The sequence below is a fragment of the Balaenoptera acutorostrata genome, chromosome 8 (assembly GCF_949987535.1).
Source record: "Balaenoptera acutorostrata chromosome 8, mBalAcu1.1, whole genome shotgun sequence".
Taxonomy (NCBI): domain Eukaryota; kingdom Metazoa; phylum Chordata; class Mammalia; order Artiodactyla; family Balaenopteridae; genus Balaenoptera; species Balaenoptera acutorostrata.
Genome location: NC_080071.1, coordinates 65,727,072 through 65,749,978, shown reverse-complemented (window position 1 = coordinate 65,749,978; position 22,907 = coordinate 65,727,072). Strand labels below are relative to the sequence as shown.

Here is a 22,907-nt window from a genome sequence, read left to right as displayed (position 1 = left end):
GACAGATGCTCTGGGGAGTTGCCTAATTGACATAGCACCCTGTGTGAGCAAGAAATTAAACTTTCTTGAGTTAAGTCACTGGCTCATGTTTTAATGTAACATAGTCTATCTTATTCTCTGTCATTCATGTTTTATAAAATGTGTTTTTCTAGAGTACCTCTCAGTTGTTAGATACCTATAACTTAACCAATTTACTGTGAAAGTTAAAGTGTAGGAAGAGAGTGGAAAAGGAGAGATTAGCTGAGCTCTTCAAAGTTCATTTTTCCTGTTTATTGCCAGACAAATATACCTAAAGTCCCAATTAGTTTCCAAGACCTAATAGCCCAGGTCTAGTATGCCTCAAGTCCTGTAGAAGAAAATGGTTTCCAGGCACCTCCTTTAGTGTTTTCTGTTTAGAATATTTTTCTTAATTTGCTAATTCACTGTTGCTTTAGAAAGCTAGTAGACTAAGCATCAACTCTTTTATTTCTAACTCCAATAAACTATTAATGTGATTTATTACAATTAACTTATTACAGCATATTTCCATCAAAATGAGAAAAATGAAAATAACACACAGACAACAGGTCTCTGCATTAAGTTACCTGTAACTGAATTTGACTTGATTTTAATGCTAATTCTCACATTCAGAGTGCAGTAGAGCAAGCCACTTATTAACATTTATTGTAACACTAGTTCTATATTATTTGTATAGGAATGTTTTAAATTGTTAGTCATATTTCTGAAATGCACAGAACATTGAAGCACACACTGGTTTAATATACAGAGTCAGTTTGTCTGAGTTCCTATCCCAATTTCACCACCTTACTAGCTAGGTGGCCTCGGGTATTATTTAACCTCCGAGCCTCAGTTTCTTCTCCTGTAAAATGGGAACAACAGTAGTTGAGGTGGGGATTAAAAATGGTACTGTATGTAAATTGCTCAGTAAGTGTTGCTTTTGGTGATGATGATGATGCTTATGATGGAACAGGTTTGAGGGTAGTCTAGTCACATGGAGCTGGCATTGATGAGCAGCTCTGCCTCTTACTTCCAGTGTATCTTTGAGCAACTTACCCTCTCTCATTTTCAGTTTTCTCATGTACAAATGAGGGTAATTATAGTTATCTGGTAGGCCTGTTGGGAAGATTAAATAGAGTATTACAAATAGTGTTTAGCACAGAGTTGGGTACACAAGGCACTCAGTGAATAACAGCTATTATTATGAAAACCAAAAATTGGAAAACTGCTATTTAGTTTACCTATATAGGACAAATATCATCCAAAATAATATTCTCTGTTACCATGCTCTTCCACTCCTTCCTGTGGCCTTAAACAATGCTATTTCCTGAACTCAGGCCAAGTTCTGATACCAAGAATTCCAATATATAAAAATAACCAATATTTTTTGTTTTGTCTTTTTTTTTTTTTTTTTTGTCAGCACCACACGGTTTGCAGGATCTCAGATTTCCAACCAGGGACTGAAGCCTGGCCACGGCAGTGAAAGCCTGGAATCCTAACCACTAGGCAACCAGGGAACTCCCTATTTTGTATTTTTTAATATCTAGGTTTCATGAGGTTTTATATCTGGAAACTTGAAAAGCTTTTTGTTGTTGTTATACTGATTTTATTTGCCCATATTGGATTTAACTCAGAGTCCACGTTTTGGTTTTCTTCTTTTTTCTTCTTTCTTCCTCCTCCTCTTATTCCACCCTTCTGATTTTCCTTCCTCCCCTCCTTCTTTATAATTGCATATACCGCCAAACTGTCTTCCATGCAACCCTCTATAGCACGCAAGACTAGATCTGTTTTGTGGAAGAGTGGCTCTGAGAATGCAGCATTGAAGCTAGCACTGACCTTTCTTGGCTTCCATGTGCCCATCTAAATGATTATCTCCTCTGCCACACAGAGGCTACCATTGCTCTAATTACTGCTTTCACTCTCATTTCTGTCTAAGCTTTGCATTCTCCCAATGCACTGAATATTAATTTCAGGTTGCAAACATTCGATAATTTTTAACCCATGCTTTTTTCTTCAATGCTACTGTAAACATATTAGCTTCACATTCTCTATTGTTTACAAATTTAAAATATTAATAAAATTAATATTTTATTTCTAGAGAAGAAAAAGTACCAGTGATATTGATGTTGATGTTAAGATTGACAGCTCTTGTGTGGGGCGTATTATCTCTTTTTCTGAAGAGGGGAGGGTCATTTTGAGGTTTGGGGAGAGAATCCCGTCTTCAGGCATGTTTGGTGAGGCTCTTGGAAGAGCAAGTGTGGGAGGAGGGAGTACCACGAGCTTGTAGGGGGTGCAGATTTGCGGTCAGCATTCTTGGCCCTTATGGGGAGTGGGGACACAGTTGTGCATATCCATTCCCTGGGGGGCAAGATGGCATAATGATTAAGAGCACAGGCTTTGGAGGCCGACAAAGCTGGCTTCAAGAACTAGCTCTATCATTTGCTAGTTGCATGGCCTTGTATAAATTACTTAACTTCACCAAGCCTTGGTTTCTTCATCTGTTAAATTGGAACAGGAATAGTACCTTTCCTTCAGGGTCATTGTGATGACTGAGTGAGAATACCTGGAAAACATTTAGCACAGTGCCAGGCACAGGGTAAACGTAGTAAATGTTTGGTATTGTTATGGCTCTTTTATTATTATTATTATTATTAATTTCTATAATTTAATAATTTAGTTTAGTTCCAGAATGAGAGTTTTTTTAAAATTAATTAATTTATTTATTTTTGGCTGTGTTGGGTCTTCGTTTCTGTGCGAGGGCTTTCTCTAGTTGCCACGAGCGGGGGCCACTCTTCATCGCGGTGCGCGGGCCTCTCACTGTCGCGGCCTCTCCCGTTGCGGAGCACAGGCTCCAGACGCGCAGGCTCAGTTGTTGTGGCTCACGGGCCCAGTTGCTCCGCGGCATGTGGGATCTTCCCAGACCAGGGCTCGAACCCGTGTCCCCTGCATTGGCAGGCAGATTCTCAACCACTGCGCCACCAGGGAGGCCCCAGAATGAGAGTTTTTTCACTCCTCCAATCAGTCATGTGATCCTTGACTTCAACCCCTGGCTTTAAATTGGGAAGCTGTTATTTCTTCTCATGTGTTTTTCTATGTTTGTTTGACTATAAGGAGGATAAATCATCTTCTTCCTTTTCTCCTCACTCTTTTTCTAGTCCATTTAAATCTAATAAAACTCTGCCTGGTGTAGGTTTCACTCTAAGCCATATAGACATCAGAAGAAAGTGGTTGCTTGCTCCTGCCATTTGAAACATGGATTTGGACACAGTGGAGCCCTGCTGGATGAGACAAAGTTCTAGAACTCTCACGGGCTTGACTGCATGGGTGTGAAGGACTCAGCCGTCTCAGTCTCACTAGGGGTGATTTTGTTTTTGGAGCCTGGGGAGTTTGATGGGGCTATTTTTGTTCTGGTGGCGGGGGACTCCCCAGACATCTGTGTGACCTTCCTGGAGGCCTCTTCCTCCCATGTTAATCATATGCTGGGATGTGAGAGGACCGTCATCTCAGTCCCTCCCCGGCCCTTGTCAGCAGCATGCGAGCTGGGAGAAGTGAACATCTTGGCTGAAACCAAGAGGTGGCAAGGAATTGGAAGCCTGACAACAGACATGGGCAAGATCAGTACTGAAGCTGCAGGCCTGAAATAACAATGTGTGCGCTGGAATATTTTTGGCTTAAATTATCTGTGATTGCTTCATCACTTCAACCTATTTTTGTGAATATATTTTTTCCTTACAGAGTGCTTTCACATTAAGTAGAAAAACCCAGTCTTTCCCTCCCTATGTTTTTCCTTTACTCTCATAAGGCTATCACATTCACAACACTACTGACACTTCTGGTCACCAGACGTGTGGGTTTTTTCTCCCCACCAAGGATTTCTCTGATACCACCTGGGTGTTCTACAATGTAACTCAATTCTGATACTAGCTACCTGGAGACAGTATCAGATCCCACAGGTTAAGAGCTCAGTCCCACAAGACTGTACCCCACACCCCCACTTCAGATGCCAATCACAAGTAGTAGGTCCCCAGCTCACCCACAGCTTCTGTCAGATTTGGCTGTAAGTCAGAGGTTCCCACAACCCTTTCTTTGGGTTCCATTGATTTGCTAGAGCTGCTCACAGAACTCAGGGAATCACTTATAATTACTAGTTTATTAAAAGGTATGACAAAGGATACAGGTGGACAGCCAGATGGAAAGATACATAGATCGAGGTCTGAGAGGGTCCCAAGCACAGGAACTTCTGACCCCATGGAGTTGGGGTATGTCACCAACCTGGAAGCTCTCTGAACTCCATACTACTGGGATTTTTGTGGAGGCTTCATCACGTAGGCATGATCAATTATTAACTCCATTTCCAGCCCTTCTTTCTTCTCAAGAGAATGGGGGGTGGGCTGAAAATTCCAAGCTTCTAATCATGGCTTGGTCTTTCCAGTGACTAGCCCTCATCCAGGAGCCCACCCAGAGTCACCTCATTAGAACAAAAGACACTCTTATCACCCAGGAAATTACAAGGGGTTCAGGAGCTCTGTGCCAGTAACTGGGGGCAGAGACTAATATATTTTCTATTATCTCACACACATATGCCAACTGGCATGATCCTCACAATAGTCTTTTGAGGCAGGCAGGGTACCCTGGTCTCAGCCCTATGTGACAGAGAAGAAAACTAAAGCTTTCTCCAATTAATCTTTCTAGTAAGCGGCCATGCAGTTTCTGGCTCCTGGTCCCATTGTTTAGAGTGTTTTTGGCTGGGCTGATTGTGTTCTTCTAGGTAAGCACTATGGTATGGCTTGAGGCCCGCTGGGACAATCTCCAGGCACCAAATTACTTCTACTTTTCTGCATCATTTTCTGAAATTCCATCATTTTGAATCAATCATACATTTGATTTAGCCATACCTCTCCAAGCCCTCTCTTACAAAATGCAAAGGGGTAGGTAAATAATAAATGGTAAATCAGTTTGCCAGATTACTTTCTCTCTTGACAGCTAGATGAGATCAGGGCAGTTGGGGATGGAAATGTAGATGATAGATGGAGAGAGGGAACCTCTGGAGTTTGAAGGGCTCTCTGAGAAGGGCAAGCCTAGGAAGGTTTATTGGTTTTCTATTGCTGTATAAGAAATTACCACAACTGTAGTAGCTTAAAACAGCACACATTTATTATCTCACAGTTTTTGTAGGTCAGGAGCCCAAGGATGGCTTGGCTTGGTCCTCTGGTCAAGGTTACAAAGCTGCAATCAAAATGCTGGCTGGGCTGCATTCCTTTCTGGAACTTGGGATCCTCTTCCAAGCTCCCATGGTTGTTGGCAGGATTCAGTTCCTTACGGTTGTAGGACTGAAGCCCTCTGCTCCCAGAAGCTGCCTGCAGCTTCCTGCCATGTGGCCCTCTCCACAGGCAGTTCATATCATAGCACCTTGCTTCTTCAAGGCCAGCCACAGATTTTCTCTCTCAAGTCTCTAAGATGTAGTGTTATATAGTGTAAATATGATCATGGGGGTGACATTTTGAGATTTTACCTAAAAAATCTAGATCTTTCAGTGAAGCTGGGCCTACATTCTCACTGGCAAACAGCTGGTAGGAGCTGAGTAGTACCGGTAGTTAGTAGCTTGGCCGTGAAAGGACCTTAGTTTCCTGTAGGATCCCTGCCTTCCACGGATGCTATATCTGCACTGCCATAGCCTGCTTCAGTCATTCACTGTACCCTTCCGTCGATCATGGGTGTTGGCGTTTGTGACACAGGATTACATTCTTGAAGAAACTGAAAAAGTGTATGACTCCAGGAAATGGAATAAGGAGGCTGTGATTGAAGAAAGGGGGTGGGGCTGAAGCAACTATGGCCCTATACCCTCTCATATGTCTAATCATAACACCAGAAAAGGTTGGGCTGAACATAACTGGGTTTGTTCCTGGCTCTGCACTCACATATGTGGATTTGAGTCTATAATTTCACCTCTCTGAACCTCAGTTTCCTCATCTAGAAAGCCTCCTTTCCCCCAGAGTTTCTGATTCAAATAGGCTGGGGTCAGGGACTAGGAATCTATCATTTTGACAAGTGCCCAAGGTGATTCTTCATGATCAGGCAAGTTTAGGTGACAAGTCCACTCACAACTGGTCACTGGCCGGCAGCTCAGGAAATAAGAGCCGGTTTTTGGCACTGACAGTTAGGGCTTATCTAAGCAGGCTAGAATTCATGGAAATATTTCAGCTCCAGAAGGGATATTCTCAAGGAGAAAATATTGAGAAGTTAAGAATCTAGGAAACTTGGTCAGAAACCAAACCATATAGACTGGGCCATCATGGTGGAGCAGGGGAAGCATGGATGTAGTACACAGGGTCCCCCAACCACTACCACCTCCTTCTCACTCCCCAGTAGCTGGCTTCCTACACTCCATAGATGTAGCTGCCTACTGGGTCAGTGCAGGGGCTGAACATTTGCGTCTTATGTCTCAAAATATTTTGTAAACTGCCGCTGGGGCAAGGCTATGCAGCCCAGTAACAATCAGGGGCTCAGTAAATGTTGGTTGAATAAGGGAATCAATAAAAAGTAAATGTTTTCTGAGGTCTGGTACTTGGTACCCCTTTGATGCACTCTCCCACTCTTAATCTCTCTGAATGTCTCTGAGAACATGGAGAGAAGTTCTCCTCTGTCTCTCCACACACTCTACTGAACTGAGTTCTATCTATAGAGAGATTGTAGTTAATGAGGGGCCCAATTTAGGAAAAATCTTTCATTTCTAGCCAAAAGCAAATAAGTGCCCACAATTTCCTGGTTTAAAAAATGCAAAGTTACCATTTTTCATTGAAAAAGAAATTCTTCTAGTTACTAGAACACATTTTTCCCAACTAAGGAGAATTTCTAGTAACTTATAGGTGTGGAAAACCTCCCTGTAGGCAAACTTGATTTTATCATTACACTGTCATGTTTGAAAATATAAGAGAATTTTAAGTAGCCTAACACAAATGCTGATCTTTATAAAGCTTTGTGGTTAAAAGGACATGAGATTTATCAGTGTTGTGCAGGCTCCTCTTTCTAATCACACCTCAATAAGGCATGAAAACAAAAGACATGAAGCACAGAAGGACACACGCGCTTTATGAAGTCCTGCTTTGGGTAAGACTTTGCTTCCCCTAAAATATATTTTGGTCAATTAGTTCATATATTTTTGGTCCTATCTCTTTTGAACACACAACATTTGTTTGGGTTAATAGCCCAAAAGAGTCTTTAAATATTTCATAGCTGTTAGTCCTGATGAAAACTTGTACCAAAGTTATTTTTTATTTATGGGCTTCTGGGGGCATCCATAGTGCTCCACGAAGCATGGGAAAGACAGGTTTATGCTCTGGGCCTTCTGTGAGTGCTTAGCATTTACATAGCAGTGACAGGCAGGAGTGTGAGTGGCTTTGTGAGTTATTTGGAATGATAGCCTCCTGGTTGGAATGACATGCTGTCCTGCTTGGGGGAAAATGATTTCACAGGGTATGGTCACTGGTCACTGCATTTGGAATCATTTTTCTGGAAGTGGTGATGAGCATTTAAGGGACAGATAGATTGGGAGGATAGATGGGAAAAAGAAAGGCATTTGAAATGAGGGAAATTGCATGACCAAGGCACAGATGTGCTGTATCTGGTATATTTGGGGAACATGTTTGGAGGAATAGCATTAGATGAGGCTGAGTGGTGTAGTGGGCCTGTATTATGAAGGATCTGGAGAGGCAGGCCTTGGCATTCTAGCCAATGGAAATAAAAGGTTTTCTATGGAAGGTTTCTTTTTTTAAAATTATAGTTGATTTACAATATTATTTTAGTTTCAGGTGCATAGCATAGTGATTCAGTATTTTTATAGATTATACTTCATTAAAAGTTATTATAAAATAATGGCTATCATTCCCTGTGCTGTACAATATATTTTTGTTGCTGTCTATTTTATCCATAGTAGTTTGTATCTCTAATCCCATATCCCTACCTTGCCCCTCTCCACCATGGAAGTTTTCTGAGTAGAGAAATGCCATAATAGTAATTATTTTTTTTTATTGAAGGATTACCATACACAAGTAATGATACAAGTTCTTCTATATACATTGACTCACAGCAACCCTGGAGTGTAAACACCATTTTCAGGACCTCATTTTTCAGATGAGGAAACTGGTCATTGTAAAGTGGCTGAGATAGGATTTGAATCCAAGCTGTTTGGCCCTACTGCCAATGCACTTAAGCAGTAGGCTATCTAGTACTCCTCAACTGGATAAATGGTATCTAAGGAAGGTTAATCTCAGAGTTGATTGGAAGGGGGAAAAAAAATCTTGGTGATGAGAAATCCAGTTAGGAGGCTACGGCAGTAATTCTAGGCATGTGAGAAACCATTCACATGTTTGCTTCCTGCCTCTCCGTCACTGCTTTCATCCATCCCTACTAGTCCTATGCTAATTCCAGGCCTCATTGTTTTCTGCCTCCTGCCCTGCTCCCCAGCAATCCATTCTCCACTCTGCAGCCAAGGATCTTTGTAAAAGCAAATTGGAGCATGTTGCTCCCTTGATTAAACCTTCCAGGTAAAATCCAAACTCTTCATGAGCTGGCTCTCATTTCTTTTCAGCCCCATTTCTAGGCACCTGCATAATTTCACACCAGTAAATGTCAGCTGGTATTATTATCCCATCACAACCCACTTATCACACCATTGTATTTGCTGAATGAAGAAAATCAGTGAGTGGGAATAAGAGATTAAGAGATGGCTATGTGTGCTCGCTTCGGCAGCACATATACTAAAATTGGAACCATACAGAGTAGATTAGCATGGACCCTGCTCAAGGATGACATGTAAATTCATGAAGCATTCCATATTAAAAAAAAAAAAAAAAGAGATGGATATGGTTAATAGGCAGACGTCTGATTTTAACATTTTCTCCCCACCTGTAGGCCTGAGGCAAAGAAACCCAGAGGAGAAACGATCTACCTTTTTATTCCGGGGCCTCTGCAACTTTTCCTTCCAGAACCTATCTAGCAAATATTTTCCCTCTTAGTGCAGCCCTTTGGGGGGGTCTGTTTCCTGGTCTCCATCCTGCATAACTGCCTTGACTCCTGGCTCTGCTGCCTGGAAGCCTGGGGCTTGGCTACGCTTACTGCAGCTCCAGCTCCAGGAAGCCAGCCCCAGAGCCTCTCGCCCCTCTGCTGCCTTGGGAAGGGGATTCAGATCATTTCGAGGAAAAAGGAGAGGATGATTCAAAGATGAGTAGATAGTTTCAAGATGGCTGACTCAGAGGATGACTCAGAAGAAAGCTGGAGGGGTAAGGAGGGAGGACAGTAGCTGTGATGGTAAAGGGCAGGGAGGCCTCTGGAGGCAGCAAGGCTGGACTTCAGTCCCATTTCCTGACCTCAGGCATGACACTCAACTGCCCCAAGTCTCAGCTTACTCTCCCTCAAGTGGGGCCAATCGCAGCGTCTGCTGTACAATAGTATCTTGAAGGTTAAAGGGAAAGTGACCCTCAGGCACTCAGCATGATGGCCCATCACAGGAAGCACCCTCTAAAAGTCAGCTGTCATTGCTTTAAGTGGGAAGTGACAGTAAAAGGGTGAGGCCTAAAACAGGGACTTTCAAACTTTTTGGTATCTGGAGGGCCCCTTAGGCTCGTAAATGTTATCGAGGACTTCAAAGAGCTTTTGTTTATATGTTTGTTATATCTAGTGATACCACATTAGAAATTAAAACTGAAATATTTAAAAATATTTATTAATTATGTAAGAACAATAATGAACCCATTGTCTGTTAACATATTTTTTTTAATGGGAAATAAGTTTTTCCAAGACAAAATAATTAGAAGAGTGGCATTGCTTTACATTTGTGTAAATCTCCTTAATGTTGGGCTTAATAGAAGACAGCTGGATGATTCTATAGTCTGGTGCAGCACCACATTCAGGTAGCCTCTGGATAACTCCACTATACTCCTGCGAGAGAATGAGTGTTAAAAAGGCAAATAACATTTGGTGCTGTTATGAAATAGTTGTGATCTCAAAGTCTGCCTGAAGGAGTTTCAGGGATCTTCCAGGGGTCCCCAGACCACACTTTGAGAACCACTAACCTAAAAGATCATTTTGAAAAAGATTTTGTTTTCAATCTGTGAATAAAGATAATGCCATAAAATGAGATTATATATCACCTCCATCAGATGGGCAAAAATTAAAGAGTCTGCCGCTATCAAGTGTTTCTGAGGATGTGAAACGTCAGAAGCCCTCAGCCTGTGTAGCACGGCTGTAAATCGGCTTGACTGCTGTATTAGGCATTACCACACTTCTCTTTAAAGCTAAAGATGCTCATACTCTACCACCCAGCTATTCCACTCCTCAGGAGAATTAAGAAGCAAATGATGATATCTTTATATAACAGAATACTACAATTCAATACTAAAATGAACAGTAGTGGTAATAGAAGAGTATAATAGTAGTAATGTGATATATTTATGTAATAGAATGCTGCAATTAGAAATGAATTCACTAGAGCCATGTTAATATGAGTAAATCTCAAAAATGATGTTGCGCAAAAACTGAGTAAAAGACATGCGAGTCCAGAGTAACATTTATGTAAAGTTTGAAAATGTGCCAAACAAAAGTACATGTTGCTGATGGACACATACTTACATAGTGAAAATATACCATCACGCAAATTCAGGACAATGGTCGCCCCTGAATAATGAGGACAGGCAATGAAATCAGGGAGGAGTTTGGGGAGGCTTCAAATATACCTGTAATGTTTTATTTATCTATTTTAAAAATCTGAATTTAAAAAGTTTTGTTTAAGTGTTTATTTATCTGGGAAAGCAAATATGGCAAGGAAACAAGGCCATGACAATAAAAAATGAAAACTCACTGCAAAAAGCCTATGGGCAAGTGACACCCCCAACTCCTTCCATCACACTGACCATGAGGTCAGGGTCCACGTAGGAGCAGCTTGGTTCCAAAGGCTCATTTGTAATTGATTCTTTGGTGTTTACCATGGGTTTTCCCATGGATACAGTTAATTAAGTTGCCTAGACTAGGTCATCTGCCCGGCCCACAGAAACCTATTAACTTCACAGCCTGCCTGACCAATAGAAAGGGATCAGCAGGGTTGAGAAAGTGTTTCCTGGGAAAGTTTGTTCTGACTTAGCCAGGAACAGATCCTCTCCTGGGCGTCCTTGGCCTGACTCACCTTCTACTTCCCTTTCCAGCCAGGTTTTTGAGAGAGGGGATTCTCACATTTCTGAGCCAGTCAAGCTTGGCAGGCGTAGGATCAATATCTGGCAGCACAGTGTGGGATATGTGGTTCTGTGGGTAGATTGTCTGGGAATTTGGGTCCAAGAGATGGGGGGGCAAACCTGTCAGCCCAAATCTCTGAGTTGGAATAACTCTTGATCTTTGGTCAGCTTTAGAGTTATCTCACTGATTTTCTACTAAGACCTCTTTTACTTTCTCTTTTACTGACAATCTGGTTGTTTCTGACCTGTTTCTCTCCTCTGTGCCACTGTAGAAAAAGACCACAGTCCCACAGAGTCTCCTGAGTCCTTGGCAGTGGACACTCTGCTACTAGTGACTCCAGAATTTCCTTATAGGCAGGGTTTAGGGTGCTGACTTGGTGGGGAAGAAGGATTTGAAGATGTGCTTATGTACCATTTAAAAAAAGATGGAGGCAACGTCATTTGTCTTATTAAATAGGGTGGGAACTGGTGGAGAGATGGAAGTTGAGGCTAAGATACCTACCGCTCCCCGCCCCTGCTCCCCCCGCCCATCCCCCAGTATTCTTACCCAACTCAACAAGAGTTAATTCTCCTTCTTCCCCTCCTCCACTTTTCTCAGTGTCTGAACTAGCATTCAGCTTGGGGCTTGGGGAAAAAGGCACTGATAAAAGTAAAAAGCAAAAGGAGAGTTAAGAATTTTAAGAATTCTCTGAGTCTCCAATATGAGTTGGTCCTGGTATTCATTGAAACATAGGTCCAGTTCATTAAAGTACGTTTTAGATTTACAATTTAAATTTGTCTTAAACAATAATAATAACATATAAAAAGACACTACTCCTCATTCCAACTCAAGTGCTCTCATTTTTGGACATTTCTTTCAGTTCTTATTACCTTAATATGTTTGTATGGCTATAGATTATAGGGGTACAGAAAGTCCCCTACATACAAACGAGTTCCGTTCCGAGAGCAAGTTCGTGGGTACAATTTGTTTGTAAGTCCAACAAAGTTAGCCTAGGTACCCAACTAACACAATAGGCTATATAGTACTGTACTGTTATAGGTTTATAATACTTTTCACACAAATAATACATAAAAAAACCACAAAAAATAAAGAAAACGTTTTAAATCTTACAGTACAGTACCTTGAAAAGTACAGTAGTACCAGCTACATCACCACTGCTTTTACGCTTGCTTCTGGACACCCTGGACTTGAAATAAAGATACTGTACTACTATACTCTATACAGTACTGTACAGTAAAGTACACAAAAGCACAACCACTTGTAGAGGATGCACGCACATGACAATGTACGCCAGACACGTGAACTAACTTACGTGATTGGATGTGCAAAGCACATTTGCATCTTTGAAAGTTCGTAACTTGAAGGTTCGTATGTAGGGGACTTACTGTATATGCTTTTTATCTTACTATTCTCACTTATTATATACACATTTCTTTATGATCCTACCTAGTCCTCAGACTTTTTTTTTCTTTTGGAAGCAGCTCTATTTTTCCAGTTTTATTGAGATATAATTGATACAGAACTTTGTATAAGTTTAAAGTGTACAACATAATGATTTGATATATGTGTATATTGAGAAATGATTACCATAAGTCTAGTTAACATCTATCACCTCACATAGTTACAATTTTTTTGTGATGAGAACTTTTAAGACCTGCTCTCTTGACAACTTTCAAATACACAATACAGTATGCGTGTGCATATATATATATATATATACACACACACACACACACACACACATATAGTCACCAAGTTGTGCACTACATCTCCAGGACTTATTTATCTTATAACTGGAAGTTGGTACCCTTTGACTCGCTTCACCCATTTTGCCAACTCCCCAATCCCTGCCTGTTCTCTGTTTTTATGAGTTTGGTTTTTTTAGATTCCACATACATATACTTAACTTTTTTAAAGGCCTGGTAATGCTCTGTTGAATGGATATTAATGGATTAGAGAAAGTGTTCTGTATTCTAACTCAGGGAGAACATCAAGACCTCATGGAGTTGATTCAAGGGTGAAAGGTTACAGCAGATGTAGTGTATTTACAATAGTATCTAGACAGGATAAAGGCTGACTAAATGTTGGCTGTTATTATCTATAATTATATCTTCACCTTTTTTCTTTTAAAAAGTCCCACCCATTTAATGAAAGTCTGGGCCTCTCCAGTGACACGCTGCCACCTCTTTTTTTTTTTCCTTGTAGAGACAAAGGTACATATAGTTGATAACTCTGGATTTCAGGCTAGCAAAAAGACCTAAGTAGCTTCGTTTCCATTTCAGGAGAGCAGCTCAGTTAATATTTAAAATCTTTTATTTTATATTGGAGCATAGTTGATAAGCTCAGTTAATTTTAACTTCCTTCCTTACCAAGGAAGAGTAACTTCTGGTGGGAGAAAGTTGGGGGAAGGCCAAGGCAGGGGCTCTGGGATGAGGCAATTGGAAAAGTTCTGGGGCCGCTCATACATGATACAACAAATACTCTTTTGAGCACCGCTGGTGTTTTTGAACCAGTCACTGAGCAAGGCTGCTAGGCCCTGAAAATACAGGTGAAAGACATTTTGTGCTCACAAGTTGCTCACCGTGTAGAGGGGAAGATGTTAAATGGGGAAAGAGTACACAGGAAGAATGAACGTCCTGAGTGCTTAGGGAGGAGCCTAATGCACACCAGACTGATGCTCAAACTGAGCTGGGAAGGGTTCCTCCTGGGAATTAGTCTGTTGAGGCCATTACATTACATTAGAAAAGGCAAGAGCCAGATCATGAAGGATCTTTTGTGCTGTGGTAGGAGGGTTCCCGAAACACCCCTGCCCCCAGCAGACAAGGTAAGAAGTTATAAGGTACAGAAGGGACAGAAGAAATGGGTGATGAAGTTTTACCTTTCTTCCTCCCTGACATTTTCCTTTCCTTCCTCCTCTATTGCCCTGCAGATTTATCCTGCAATATCACAAGGGTAATAGTTGAGAAGGTGGAGGGGAGAGGAGAGACAGAAGGAGAGAGAAGTCCCAAATAACAGCAGTGGAGAGGAAAGGAAGTATCGGAGCCACCTGGCTGGTGCAGTCATTTGCATTTAATAGATGTACCTGATTGAGGCATCTGAAACCCAGAGACTGTCCTAGAAAATAAACTTACCATGTTATGCAGTGATTCATCAGCCCCAAACTTCATCTCCTAGTTATTTATGAGTTCGTAGAACTTGAATAAATGCCAGGCAAATTTTTCTGAGTTGGATTCTTCATTTAGTAAGTTTATTTTGGAATATTTTTTTCCTATGACCAAGTTAAAAGTTAGGTTCACACACTGAAAGGTGAAGAGTATTGATATTTGGGGTAAATAAAGCAGTCATCCTGATAGCTACTAATCGCAAACCAACTTTTCTCTCAATAATGAGGCAATTAAACAAATTGAGGTGGTGTTTTTACTTGAGATATATGAATAAGTGCCTGTAGATTTAGCAGAATATGTATTGACATACCAACTTTTTGTAAGGTTTTTTAAAAAAACTTTTTAAGCCTCTGTGAAGTTAAAAAATACATAAAGTGTTAAAAAATATTGGGCTTGGTTTAAATATTTTTGTTTCTGCTATATGAGTCTAAGGCTAACAAAGTGATGCCTAGGATACTATTTAAGCATCTGAAAGAACGTGTTGATTCCTTTCCTTTAACAATAATTTTTGAGCAGTCATTTCAGTTAATTTAGAAGTTATGTGAAAACCTTTTAGTGGAACAGCTATGATTTAGGAGTGTTAAAGTTTTCACCTCTAAGAATAAATTGTATAATGTTTCAAATCTATCATGGTCTTGAATATCCTAGATATCATGGTAGTTTAGTGCTGGAGCAAGAAATAGTTATTAAAATTGACTGGAAAAGTCTAGTGGGAGATCGTTCAAAGGCCTCAAAGTAAGGAAACTTGAAGAGGAAAACAGCACGAACAGTGATTTCATCAAGAAGAGGTGTAAAAATTAAACAGATGGGGGACATTTCAGGAAAAAAATGTTATAACATATCTACCATTTTCCTTCCAAATAATTTCCCCAAATAATCAAACCTGTGAAAGTTACATCACATGCAATTAGTAATGTTTTATTGTATTTCTTTTAGTTTTTTGCCTCTCATATCTCTGCCTGTGGCCATATAGGCAGAAATTAGAAGACATATGCTCCTCAAAAGCTGTGAGGGGAGAGGATGTACAGACCCAATAAGCAGTTACCATCATTCAGGCTTATGTTCAGCTGCATGGAAGAAGGCCCTGGCTTCTTTGGCTTAGACAAGGATGCATGTGGTGAGGAATCTGGGTGGGGCAGCCCAGAGCAGGTGCTGGTGCCTGAGGAAGTCACTGAGGACCTGGGTTCCTTCCTATGTTCTGTGGTCACCTTGCCTCCACCACGAGCATCGTGTTCATGCTCCAGGCAAGATAAAAGGGGCAGGATGAGACCTGCGGAGATTGTACCATGGACGGTCCACCCTGTGAGTTTTGCTCTCATTTGCAATCAACCAGCACTGATTTCCATGGCCACCTCTAACCATAAGGAAATCTGGAAGAGGGGAGGATTTTTAACTGGCTACTTTGCCATCCCAAATAGAATCGAGTTCTCTTGATAAGGAAGAAGGGGAGAATGCTTTCATTCTTGATCTTTAAAGTATTTAGTTTCTCCCATTTGCCATTAAATGGATGTTAGGGTTAATCTATTTCTCTTATTATCTTTCATCTCCTGCTGCACCTAATAGTAGACATTCAACAAACGTTAGTTGATTGATAGATTGATTTACTCATCAGAAGTTTTCAAGCATACTTCATGTCAATATACTAGGGACTTATAGTTGCAATTTCAGACATTCATACACATGAAATAGAAAACAACCTGACTGACATAAAGGGTATATTATCTCCATTTGTGTTTTGTTTTCTACTTATTTATAATGTTAATATACTTGTTGAACTGGACTTGGTTCCAAGCATGTTTTCATCAAATTACTTTGTTAAATGTGACCAGAAGGGCAGAAAAATATAATGTGGGCATTAGACACTTGGATTCTCATTGCATCATGGTTTGTGGGATTATTGCACAGTCTTTCTGTTTCTCAGTTTCTCTCTATAAAATACAGGCTGTAGCAATGGCTGTCCAGTATAGGTATTGGGAAGGTGAGAGGCTGCATAAGACAGTGAAGAGCATGCATGGGCTCGGAAATCAGATCACCTGGATTCCTTTTCCAAATCTGTCATTTACTAGCTGTGTACCCAGTTTCCCTGTCTGTAAAGTGGGATGATGGAGGTACAAACGACAGAGGGCTGATGTGGAGATGAAGTGGGTCAGTATATGCAAAGTGTTTAGAAAGAACTTGGCACATAGTAAACACTCAAAAAAATTAGCTGCAATTATACAGTGTTTCTAATTGTTTATTTAGAAGTAAAATAGGATCAGTCTAGAAGTATGAGCTTGTTTTTCTCCCAGGCATGTTTTCATGAGTGCTTCCATAATCACTCCCTCCCCTTTCCTCCCTCTTCCCTTCTCCCCCCACCCCTCAACTCCCTCTCCTCCTCATATGTTTTGCCTGTGTCTGCTTTGACATCTTTGGGGCCAGAGGGGACAAAGGGAGCAGCTAAGATGTCTTCGGAGGCTGGGAGAAGCAGCCCTGTGGACTGATTGCCATAAACCAGTGTGATGGGCTCTCGAGCTGGGTGCCAATCAAAGTAAAGCAATGGGACCTGTCGGGAGAGATGTTGATTTCAGCTGTCACATATGTCCCTTTTTGGACTCTCCCCGGGACTCTTGACCCTACTCTGCAGTGGTTTGAAATGGATTTTATTAGGCTTTCATTAGTCCTCATACCTATTTTTTTTCTCTTGGTATCTGGTATCTAAGCTACATGAGAGCCAGTACCACATACTTGGCCAGCGTTCTGCCCAGACTTCTCCTGCATGTTCAGCCCTCTCTCTGCTCTGCTGTACCAAATCTAGAGAGTGAGGTCAGGGGTTCGGAGGCCCAACTCAGCTGGTTAATCAACAGAGCAATGAGGCTATGGCGTGTTCTTCCCCTTCTTCAATTTCCTCATGAACCAGAATTATAAATAGGATGCTCTGTGACCTTGGGGTCAAAAAGGGAATAATCAGGCAAATGAATTTCAATTCTAATGACTATTATGAACATAACATATTAATAATGAATATCAAGGATTCAGCACAAAGGCAATAAAGGCAAAGTCTCCATGAGTCTTTTCTCTCTCCCTTTTCCCATTTACTTTAGAACTTATCTCTGGGTAGAGTGATAATAGGATTTTTAAAAGTGAGTAAAAATTTTCACCCCCAAAAATAACTTGCTAATTTTTATCCTGAATAATTCCTTGACTGATGAAGCCCCATTTAAACTGTTTGCAAACACAAAAGGAACAATAATCCACACTAATAAACAAATCTGAGAAGGTGTATAAAACTCTTTTATTTGCCTAATTGGAGAAATTTCTGGAGAGTGATTTTCAAAGGAAAACAGTTATAGCATTTGTGTCTAAACATATCTTCTTGCTTTTGTTATACTTCAACCTGAGTGTTTTTAAAATTCTTGTGTAGAGTTGATTCTCCTTTGTTAAGGATACTGTTTTTCAGAATAAGTTAAAAAAATTTTTAAATTTATATAACCCTGAGCTTCCACATTTCTTGTTGAGAGTAATTTTCTCTCTGAATTTGAAGGGAGTGATGTCTTGTCAGCATATTTGATATTGAGGGTGCGGGTTTCATTTTACTCCAGCAAAGCATTGAGTTCACACTTTCTCTCATCTTCCTGGGTAGAGAGAAATGTAAACAGTGACAAAGTGAGCTCTTCACAACTCTTTCCCTGATTTTTCTTTGTGATGTCACCTTCTACAGAGTTCAAATACATGGGATCTTAAGAAGAAATAATCTCATTCGACAGTAAGCAATGGCTATTATGAAAAGGACTAGTAAATATTTTGTAAAATACCAAATTATCAGATAATTTAAATCTGCTAGATGGTGCCCCCTCCTCCCCCCCATTTTGATTATTAGGTACAGAGTTGTTCACCTTCATCCCTGTGATTCCAGAAATACCTTTATGATACTTACTATATCTGATCTGAGGGCATTTTTCATTTAAGCAAGACTTCTCAACCCATTATTACTAATTCTTCATTGTGGAGCCTGTTCTGTGCATTACAGGACATGGAGTAGCATCCCTGGTCTCTCTCCACTAGACGCCGTTAGCATCTCTCCTCCAGTGCGGCAGCTAAAAATGTGTCCAGACATGGACAGATGTCCCCTGGGGAGCAATATCTCCCTCAGTTAAGAACCATGGGTTTACAGCAGTATTTGAACTGGGAATACAGTGACAGTTTCTCTACAAAGTGCAAAATTACTAGAGGATGTTAAGAATTAGACACTCCATGTTCTGACATGAAAACACAGGCACAGAAATTTACACATGCCTTGTGTGTAATGAAAGAGGGAATCAGAAAGTTAAAGTTCCTGTAGTGCTTGGATCAGTCTGCCTAATTGATTCTGATGAGATAAATATTAGGAAGGGGAAGGCACAAAATAGCGAATCAACAGCTTCACCTTGACTAGTCCATTTTGCTTGCTAGCTAGCAATATAGTAAAAAATATTTCTCAGGAGATTTCTAATTTTCAGATTTCTAACACAAGACATATACTTACTATAAAAGGAAATTTTATATATGGTTGCCGTTGAAATCAGTGATTATTCAAGTCCATTAAAATTAAAAATGTAAAGAGTTTTATTTTCTTTCTCCCAATCTCTGTCTTTTTCATTATTGTTTGTTATATTTTTTTACTACACAGCTTACATATGTTCCTTATAGGGAAAGTAAAAAATTGGAGTTAAGCCAAAGGGGGAAATATCCCAAATCCCATTGCCTAGATATAACTGCTATTAACATTTTGATGTATATTCTCCAAAGATATGTTTGTAGAGCAACAGCTTCTTTTTTCAAAACAGCTTCTTTTTTGTCTTTGAATACCACTCTAGTATTTACTTTACATCTATTGCTGCATCATGGTAATGCTGTCTTGGTCTTTATAGGATTTTCTTCTGTAGACTCAGCTGTCTTCTGATTTATGGTTATTGTTACAAAATCCCGGTGAGGTAGAAGGAACAAGTAGTATTATCTCTTATTTTTGGAGTATTAAAAGGTAAAGAGGGTTTAAGTGGATTACTTCATGCTCCAGAGTTTATCAGGGGAAAATGTTTAAATAAGATCCCAGGTTTTCTGCTTCCTAATTCAATGTGCTTTCCATTAGTCTGATTTAGTTATTTTAAATATAGCTTTATACTAAAACTTTCTTTACCAAAACTTGAGGTGCTTTAGAGACAACTTTTAACTCAAGTAATGCCTAAAACCCTTAGGGAAGTTGTAATTGTGAAGGGAGACAATGGAGGAAAAGTGTAGGTGAAATGAAAAGAGATAAACCAGAATTAGTGCTTGCAAACTTTGCCCTCCCCTCCCTCAAGTTGGAGTGCTATTTAAATTTGCTGAGCTCTGTGGCTGCTAACGAATAAATGTGTGCATCATAATTCTCTGAGCTAGAGCAGAAAGGTAAATAACTTAAAGGCCTACAAGGCACAGACAAGAACTGTAAATCAAGGGAAAGGGCTGGGTGTGTGTCAGGGAGTGGTGGGGACTTTGGCAAACAACAGTGGGCATGCTCCATCCAAGGGGGCTGCCACTCCTCAACTCTAGTGGAAAGAGAGCACCAGTGGTGCCAGGTCTTCTGATGTTACTGAGAAAGCAAACATTGGATTATTATGTAAAATATTCTGAGCAAACAAACAAGCCACGCTAGTATGTTAGCAAATGAAGTGTGCCTTGCAGGTCTCAGTCTACTCTTGGCATTTTTGAGCTTCGGCTTCCATATATTTTCAGATTTAGAGTTCCACCAAGAATAACAATTGGATTTGGTGAGTGAACATTCCCCTCTCACTTGCATATATTCCTCAAGAGGGACCTTGATGGTGGCTCTATTTCTTCCTCTTTGCACAATGCTCCCCAACCTTATTTCTGTAAAAGGCATTTTCTCTCTTTAGGGTCACTAGATGGTCTACCCACCGTCCACATCATGACTTCCATGTAGGTGTGGCTCTCACAGGACAGGTGCTCATGGCACAGGCTGGGAGGCAGCAGGCTTCTGTTAGTGGTTCTGAGAGCTGTCACTCAGGTCTAAGAAAATTGCCTTGCAGTGTCTACTCTTGGTGTGGTAACTCTTATCTGACAATCTCTTCGTGGTCTGCGATTTCTCCAAGTATAAATGATCTGTCCCTGCAGGAAACCAGAAGGTGATTTTCTGTTCACCACCAACAACCGTTGCTTTTACTTAAAAATATATTTATGAACTGATCTGTTGTTTCCTTCAAATATAATAACCCCTTTTCCTTAGAAAGGAATGGCATAGTCATTTCTGTCAGATAGTGTTCAGATTAGAGACACTCAAATATTTTCTGCTCTGGAGCTCGTCTAAGTTTTCTGTCATGAGAAAAACATTTCTTCCCTGAGGAACTGAGTTCTGAAAGTTCAGGAGCCCAGTAGTAATGTGATTTATTTTCCATTTATTTCCTCCAGTTCTCTATAAAACACATGTAAAAATGATACAAACCCAATCCCAAGTTATATATAAAACTTTGAGAGTATGTGGAACCTAGAAAAATGGTACAGATGAACCGGTTTGCAGGGCAGAAATAGAGACAGAGATGTAGAGAACAAAAGTATGGACACCAAGGGGGGAAAGTGGTGGTGGTGGGGTGGTGGTGGGATGAATTGGGAGATTGGGATTGACATAGATACACTAATATGTATAAAATGGATAACTAATAAGAACCTGCTGTATAAAAAATAAATAAAATTCTAAAATTCAAAAAAAATTTGAGAGGATATTGTGCTGTGTAAATAATATATCATATGCCTATATGTGATGCTAAATGGATGCAAAATTCTTCAAAGTACTTTGGGAAAATAGGAACAAAAAATGTTCCGATTTAAATACAGAATCATGTTATTAAGACATTGGCCAGGAGAGGGCAGCATTGCCTACATAAATCCCAGAATGAAGACTAAATCTGAAGCTCGCAGATACATCCTGAGCTTCTTCCACCTTTCGGTTTCAAACACAAGGACTAATAATAGAAGCAGCGTTATTTACGTTTGAAAATTTGCAGTTTTTTCAATAAAGCATCTTTACCTCAGCCATTAGGATCAGGCTGTTGTCATCCAGCGATGGCACCTATCTTATGTTTCATTTTTTCTCTTTTCTTTTCCAGCATGTCTCATTCACATTCTCCTCTCAGTTTCTGTAGTTTGATGATTTATTTTAAAAAAATTCACCCGACTCTTTTATGATCCTGGTCACATTAGTTAACCCCGGGGGCGCCTCTGTATCTCTATCTATAAAACTCCCAGGCAGTTTCGTGGGTAAAATGTTGCCCAAGCTGTGGGCAGGTATTGGTTCTGCCACTTAGAGACTTGCTTTTCCCCATTGGCGAACAGAAGGTAATAACAGTATGGATGCATAAGATAGAGAGTGCTCAATAAACACTGAAGGAACCACGGTGGATTTTTTGTTTTTAATTGAATGGATTGCTAACATTTAAAAGTCTGGAGAGATCCTGTGAAATTTCTCACTGATCCAGTTTCGTTCACACATATTACTGGCCTGGCTTCTGTGGGAACTCGGGTTGATGTCCTTCCCTTGGTCCTTCCATCTCCCACTGCCTATTCATTGTCTTCTGATGATATTGAAAACTGTACCACGGCCAGCAAGAACAGCTGAAGGAAAGGAAACTGTATTTTCCCCCCAGGTTGCAGAAGATGATTTTGCTTAGTCCTAACAGCTTTGCTGAGTCTTTTATCTGAGGAATCTGAAGCCCTTAGTGCTGCAATTTAATCTAATTTGTTTCTTTTGTCAGATTTCATTTTGAGGTGGAAGCCTTTGAGAGACTAGGAAAGGGCATTTCCTATGGGAAATTTGGCTTCATTCATTCCTAGGTGGCAGGTTGGGGGGTCAGGACTGTCAAACGGGGAGGACATCTGGGGCCTGATGGTAGAACAAAAAGTCCCTAGGGACAGACTGAGGACAGTTACGCTGTGACATCCTTTCTCCTTTATCCCTCCACCCCTATGTGTTAGGGTTTTCTTATTTTTAGTTTTAATCTTGAAAAAAAAAAGAATTTGTGATTTATAAAATAAGGTTCAAACGGTTATTTCCTCACAGCAGGAGGCTGGGGTGAAGCTTTGCCCTCCCCAGGAGCCCATGGGGAATTTAGTCATCCTCTCCTCTGACTTGTAGAACTGTGCTAAGTTACTTAAGGAAACCACCACTCATTTATTCAACCCTTTGCCCTTAAGCATTCGGAGACTAATGCGCTTGTTGGAACTGCTCTCAGGGTGGCAGCAGATACTCAGAATGGTGTTTCCACTTAACATTGCATTTCAGCTCATTGAAAAACATAGCACATCGAAAGGCTGCTGTGAGAACACTTTTCAGACTATAAATCGGGGCTGGAGGAGATGCTTAATTAAATCAGTCCTGAGGTTACAGGAAGGAAAAGCAAACCTCTCCCTCCCCGAGTTGACCCGATTCAAGTAACGTGGCAGCTAGAGAACTTGGAAATGTGTTAGTAGGACTAACGTCAATATACTCGAATGAGGCACTTCCCTGTCCAGCTGACA

At 40.5% G+C, this 22,907-nt stretch overlaps 1 non-coding gene across 1 annotated transcript; it reads left to right on the top strand.

Annotated features, from left to right (window-relative positions):
• Nucleotides 1-8,729: 8,729 nt before the first annotated feature.
• LOC114238914 (U6 spliceosomal RNA) lies at nt 8,730-8,836 on the top strand. Its single transcript, XR_003624159.1, has one exon. It is a non-coding gene; the product is annotated as a U6 spliceosomal RNA (small nuclear RNA).
• Nucleotides 8,837-22,907: the final 14,071 nt, after the last annotated feature.